Source organism: Cebidichthys violaceus, unplaced genomic scaffold (genome assembly GCF_023349555.1).
Source record: "Cebidichthys violaceus isolate CVI_PGR_0920_01 unplaced genomic scaffold, fCebVio1.0.p SCAF_28, whole genome shotgun sequence".
In the NCBI taxonomy this organism is placed as follows: Eukaryota; Metazoa; Chordata; class Actinopteri; order Perciformes; family Stichaeidae; genus Cebidichthys; species Cebidichthys violaceus.
The window spans coordinates 3,375,135-3,382,047 of record NW_027176461.1 but is presented as its reverse complement, the minus strand read 5'-3'; positions in this window follow the sequence as shown (position 1 = coordinate 3,382,047).

Genomic DNA, 6,913 nt, shown 5'->3' with positions numbered 1-6,913 from the left:
TAAGATGAATGGTTTTTTTTTCACAAATGTAAAACCTCATACGAAAGTGTCTTAACGTTAGTTCATCATGTAAAGCCTTCTTAAAATGCCCCAGTTACTGTAACATGAGTAGCCTGCATGACTTAGACCTACTGCATTTTCAAAATGAAAGAACTATTCTGACGTACAAAGGCAAACTGTAGAAACTACATTTTTTTACATGTCAGATTTAACTTCTAACAAAATGTGCTGTTTCAGAGAAAATAGTGTAAAGTGTGCAGTACCTACAAAGTCCAGGCAAAAAAACAAGTTAAACTGAACTAGCAGAAGCTATGGTGTTGCCATTTTAACAGGGTTAGCCAAAATGATAATTATTTAAACAGGATAAAAATAGTAAGCTTACTGCTCCCTGAAGGGTTCATTGCCTGTACTCATGAAGTCATTATAGTCTTGTATGTCATTAAAAAGTCATAGTATACTGTGTATAACGAGTAAATAATAAAGTTAAAGTATAGTATGTAAAGTCAAATTATTGTATACCTAAAAAAGTCAAAGTATAGCATGACAAAAAAGTCATAGTGTAGAATGTTGAAAAAACGTTATTATGGCATGTCGAAAACATTTGTAAAAAGTCATGGTATATACTGTAGCATGTTTAAAAAAGTCATGTCGTAAAATGAGCCATAGAAAAGTTATAGTATTGTATGTTGATTAAAGTCGTAAAAAAAGGCATAGTATGTTAAAAAAAAAAACTTTAAAGAAGTCATAGTATAGTAAGTCATAATGTAGCATGTTGAAAAAAGTCATAGCATAGTATTTCGAAAAACGTCTTTTAAGGGGCAGGCAGGTATGTCGTAGTATAGCACGTGGAAAAAGTCACAAAAAAGTCATATTATAGCATGTCAAAAAAAGTCATATTATAGCATGTCATAAAAAGTCATATTATAGCATGTCAAAAAAAGTCAAATTATAGCATGTCAAAAAAAGTCATATTATAGCCTGTCAAAAAAAGTCATATTATAGCATGTCAAAAAAAGTCATATTATAGCATGTCAAAAAAAGTCATATTATAGCATGTCATAAAGTCATATTATAGCATGTCAAAAAAAGTCATATTATAGCATGTCATAAAAAGTCATATTATAGCATGTCAAAAAAGTCATATTATAGCATGTCATAAAAAGTCATATTATATATCATGTAGAAAACAGTCATAGTATAGTATGTCGAAAAAAGTGAAAAACGGTCATAGTATAGCATGTCGAAAACAGTCATAGTATAGCCTGTCGAAAAAAGTGAAAAACGGTCATAGTATAGCATGTCGAAAACAGTCATAGTATAGCATGTCGAAAAAAGTGAAAAAACAGTCATAGTATAGCATGTCGAAAACAGTCATAGTATAGCCTGTCGAAAAAAGTGAAAAATGGTCATAGTATAACGTGTCGAAAAAATTGAAAAACGGTCATTTTATAGCATGTCGAAAAATGGAAAAAACAGTCATAGTATGGTATGTCTAAAAAAAGTCATAGTAACAGTATTTTGGGGTTAAGTGTCTTGCTGAAGTACAGATTGACATGAGATTAGCAGAGCAGGAACCGGGGATTGAATCAACAACCCTCTGAATAAGAGACAGCCCTGCTATCCACTTAGCCACAGACAGCAATTGTGATCTATTGGCATAGTATGTCTATAAAAAGTCATAGTATATATCATGTAGAAAACAGTCATAGTATAGTATGTCGAAAAAAGTGAAAAACGGTCATAGTATAGCATGTCGAAAAGTGGAAAAAACAGTCATAGTATAGTATGTCGAAAGCAGTCATAGTATAGCCTGTCGAAAAAAGTGAAAAACGGTCATAGTATAACGTGTCGAAAAAATTGAAAAACGGTCATAGTATAGCATGTCGAAAAAAGTCAAAAAACAGTCATAGTATAGCCTGTCGAAAAAAGTCAAAAAACAGTCATAGTATAGCCTGTCGAAAAAAGTGAAAAACGGTCATAGTATAGCCTGTCGAAAAAATTGAAAAACGGTCATAGTATAGCATGTCGAAAAAAGTCAAAAAACAGTCATAGTATAGCATGTCGAAAAAATTGAAAAACGGTCATAGTATAGCATGTCAAAGTGGAAAAAACTGTCATAGTATAGCCTGTCGAAAACAGTCATAGTATAGCCTGTCGAAAAAAGTGAAAAACAGTCATAGTATAGCCTTTTGAAAATTTTTTAAAACGGTCATAGTATAGCATGTCGAAAAATGTCAAAAAACAGTCATAGGATAGCCTGTCGAAAAAAGTGAAAAACGGTCATAGTATAGCATGTCGAAGTGGAAAAAACTGTCATAGTATAGCCTGTCGAAAACAGTCATAGTATAGCCTTTTGAAAAAATTTAAAAACGGTCATAGTATAACATGTCGAAAACAGTCATAGTATAGCCTGTCGAAAGCAGTCATAGTATAGCCTGTCGAAAAAAGTGACAAACGGTCATAGTATAGCATGTTGAAAAAAGTCAAAAAACAGTCATAGTATAGTATGTCTAAAAAAAGTCATAGTAACAGCATTTTGGGGTTAAGTGTCTTGCTGAAGTACACATTGACATGAGACTAGCAGAGCAGGGGATTGAACTGACAACCCTCTGAATGACAGACAGCCAGCCCTGCTATCCACTTAGCCACAGAGAGCAATTGAGATCTACTGACATAGTATGTCTATAAAAAGTCATAGTATATATCATGTAGAAAACAGTCATAGTATAGTATGTCGAAAAAAGTGAAAAACGGTCATAGTATAACGTGTCGAAAACAGTCATAGTATAGCCTGTCGAAAAAAGTGAAAAACAGCCATAGTATAGCATGTCGAAAAAAGTCATATTATAGCATGTCATAAAAAGTCATATTATATATCATGTAGAAAACAGTCATAGTATAGTATGTCGAAGAAAGTGAAAAACGGTCATAGTATAGCATGTCGAAAACAGTCATAGTATAGCATGTCGAAAAAAGTCAAAAAACAGTCATAGTATAGCATGTCGAAAAGTGGAAAAAACAGTCATAGTATAGTATGTCTAAAAAAAGTCATGGTAACCTTATTTTGGGGTTAAGTGTCTTGCTGAAGTATACATTGACATGAGACTTGCAGAGCAAGAGCCAAGGTTTGAACCGACGACCCTCGGATTGAGAGACAGCCCTGCTATCCACTTAGCCACAGACAATAATTGAGATTTACTAGCATAGTATGTCTATAAAAAGTCATAGTATATATCATGTCGAAAACAGTCATAGTATAGCATGTCGAAAAAAGTGAAAAACGGTCATAGTATAGCATGTCGAAAGCAGTCATAGTATAGCCTGTCGAAAAAAGTGACAAACGGTCATAGTATAGCATGTTGAAAAAAGTCAAAAAACAGTCATAGTATAGTATGTCTAAAAAAAGTCATAGTAACAGCATTTTGGGGTTAAGTGTCTTGCTGAAGTACACATTGACATGAGACTAGCAGAGCAGGGGATTGAACTGACAACCCTCTGAATGACAGACAGCCAGCCCTGCTATCCACTTAGCCACAGAGAGCAATTGAGATCTACTGACATAGTATGTCTATAAAAAGTCATAGTATATATCATGTAGAAAACAGTCATAGTATAGTATGTCGAAAAATGTGAAAACGGGCATAGTATAGCCTGTCGAAAAAAGTCATAGTATAGCCTGTCGAAAAAAGTGAAAAACGGTCATAGTATAACGTGTCGAAAACAGTCATAGTATAGCCTGTCGAAAAAAGTGAAAAACGGCCATAGTATAGCATGTCGAAAAAAGTCATATTATAGCATGTCATAAAAAGTCATATTATATATCATGTAGAAAACAGTCATAGTATAGCATGTCGAAAAAAGTCAAAAAACAGTCATAGTATAGCATGTCAAAAAGTGGAAAAAACAGTCATAGTATAGTATGTCTAAAAAAAGTCATGGTAACCTTATTTTGGGGTTAAGTGTCTTGCTGAAGTATACATTGACATGAGACTTGCAGAGCAAGAGCCAAGGTTTGAACCGACGACCCTCGGATTGAGAGACAGCCCTGCTATCCACTTAGCCACAGACAATAATTGAGATTTACTAGCATAGTATGTCTATAAAAAGTCATAGTATATATCATGTCGAAAACAGTCATAGTATAGCATGTCGAAAAAAGTGAAAAACGGTCATAGTATAGCATGTCGAAAACAGTCATAGTATAGCCTGTCGAAAAAAGTGAAAAACGGCCATAGTATAGCATGTCGAAAAAAGTCAAAAAACAGTCATAGTATAGCATGTCGAAAAAAGTCAAAAAACAGTCATAGTATAGCATGTCGAAAAGTGGAAAAAACAGTCATAGTATAGTATGTCTAAAAAAAGTCATGGTAACCTTATTTTGGGGTTAAGTGTCTTGCTGAAGTATACATTGACATGAGACTTTCAGAGCAAGAGCTAAGGTTTGAACTGACGACCCTCGGATTGAGAGACAGCCCTGCTATCCACTTAGCCACAGACAGTAATTGAGATTTACTGGCATAGTATGTCTATAAAAAGTCATAGTATATATCATGTAGAAAACAGTCATAGTATAGTATGTTGAAAAAAGTGAAAAACGGTCATAGTATAGCATGTCGAAAAGTGGAAAAAACAGTCATAGTATAGTATGTCGAAAGCAGTCATAGTATAGCCTGTCGAAAAAAGTGAAAAACCGTCATAGTATAGCATGTCGAAAACAGTCATAGTATAGCATGTCGAAAAAATTGAAAAACGGTCATAGTATAGCATGTCAAAGTGGAAAAAACTGTCATAGTATAGCCTGTCGAAAACAGTCATAGTATAGCCTGTCGAAAAAAGTGAAAAACAGTCATAGTATAGCCTTTTGAAAAAATTTTAAAACGGTCATAGTATAGCATGTCGAAAAGTGGAAAAAACAGTCATAGTATAGTATGTCGAAAGCAGTCATAGTATAGCCTGTCGAAAAAAGTGAAAAACCGTCATAGTATAGCATGTCGAAAACAGTCATAGTATAGCATGTCGAAAAAATTGAAAAACGGTCATAGTATAGCATGTCAAAGTGGAAAAAACTGTCATAGTATAGCCTGTCAAAAACAGTCATAGTATAGCCTGTCGAAAAAAGTGAAAAACAGTCATAGTATAGCCTTTTGAAAAAATTTTAAAACGGTCATAGTATAGCATGTCGAAAAATGTCAAAAAACAGTCATAGTATAGCATGTCGAAGTGGAAAAAACTGTCATAGTATAGCCTGTCGAAAACAGTCATAGTATAGCCTTTTGAAAAAATTTAAAAACGGTCATAGTATAACATGTCGGAAACAGTCATAGTATAGCCTGTCGAAAGCAGTCATAGTATAGCCTGTCGAAAAAAGTGACAAACAGTCATAGTATAGCATGTTGAAAAAAGTCAAAAAACAGTCATAGTATAGCATGTCGAAAAAAGTGAAAAACAGTCATAGTATAGCCTTTTGAAAATTTTTTAAAACGGTCATAGTATAGCATGTCGAAAAATGTCAAAAAACAGTCATAGGATAGCCTGTCGAAAAAAGTGAAAAACGGTCATAGTATAGCATGTCGAAGTGGAAAAAACTGTCATAGTATAGCCTGTCGAAAACAGTCATAGTATAGCCTTTTGAAAAAATTTAAAAACGGTCATAGTATAACATGTCGAAAACAGTCATAGTATAGCCTGTCGAAAGCAGTCATAGTATAGCCTGTCGAAAAAAGTGACAAACGGTCATAGTATAGCATGTTGAAAAAAGTCAAAAAACAGTCATAGTATAGTATGTCTAAAAAAAGTCATAGTAACAGCATTTTGGGGTTAAGTGTCTTGCTGAAGTACACATTGACATGAGACTAGCAGAGCAGGGGATTGAACTGACAACCCTCTGAATGACAGACAGCCAGCCCTGCTATCCACTTAGCCACAGAGAGCAATTGAGATCTACTGACATAGTATGTCTATAAAAAGTCATAGTATATATCATGTAGAAAACAGTCATAGTATAGTATGTCGAAAAAAGTGAAAAACGGTCATAGTATAACGTGTCGAAAACAGTCATAGTATAGCCTGTCGAAAAAAGTGAAAAACAGCCATAGTATAGCATGTCGAAAAAAGTCATATTATAGCATGTCATAAAAAGTCATATTATATATCATGTAGAAAACAGTCATAGTATAGTATGTCGAAGAAAGTGAAAAACGGTCATAGTATAGCATGTCGAAAACAGTCATAGTATAGCATGTCGAAAAAAGTCAAAAAACAGTCATAGTATAGCATGTCGAAAAGTGGAAAAAACAGTCATAGTATAGTATGTCTAAAAAAAGTCATGGTAACCTTATTTTGGGGTTAAGTGTCTTGCTGAAGTATACATTGACATGAGACTTGCAGAGCAAGAGCCAAGGTTTGAACCAACGACCCTCGGATTGAGAGACAGCCCTGCTATCCACTTAGCCACAGACAATAATTGAGATTTACTAGCATAGTATGTCTATAAAAAGTCATAGTATATATCATGTCGAAAACAGTCATAGTATAGCATGTCGAAAAAAGTGAAAAACGGTCATAGTATAGCATGTCGAAAGCAGTCATAGTATAGCCTGTCGAAAAAAGTGACAAACGGTCATAGTATAGCATGTTGAAAAAAGTCAAAAAACAGTCATAGTATAGTATGTCTAAAAAAAGTCATAGTAACAGCATTTTGGGGTTAAGTGTCTTGCTGAAGTACACATTGACATGAGACTAGCAGAGCAGGGGATTGAACTGACAACCCTCTGAATGACAGACAGCCAGCCCTGCTATCCACTTAGCCACAGAGAGCAATTGAGATCTACTGACATAGTATGTCTATAAAAAGTCATAGTATATATCATGTAGAAAACAGTCATAGTATAGTATGTCGAAAAAAGTGAAAAAC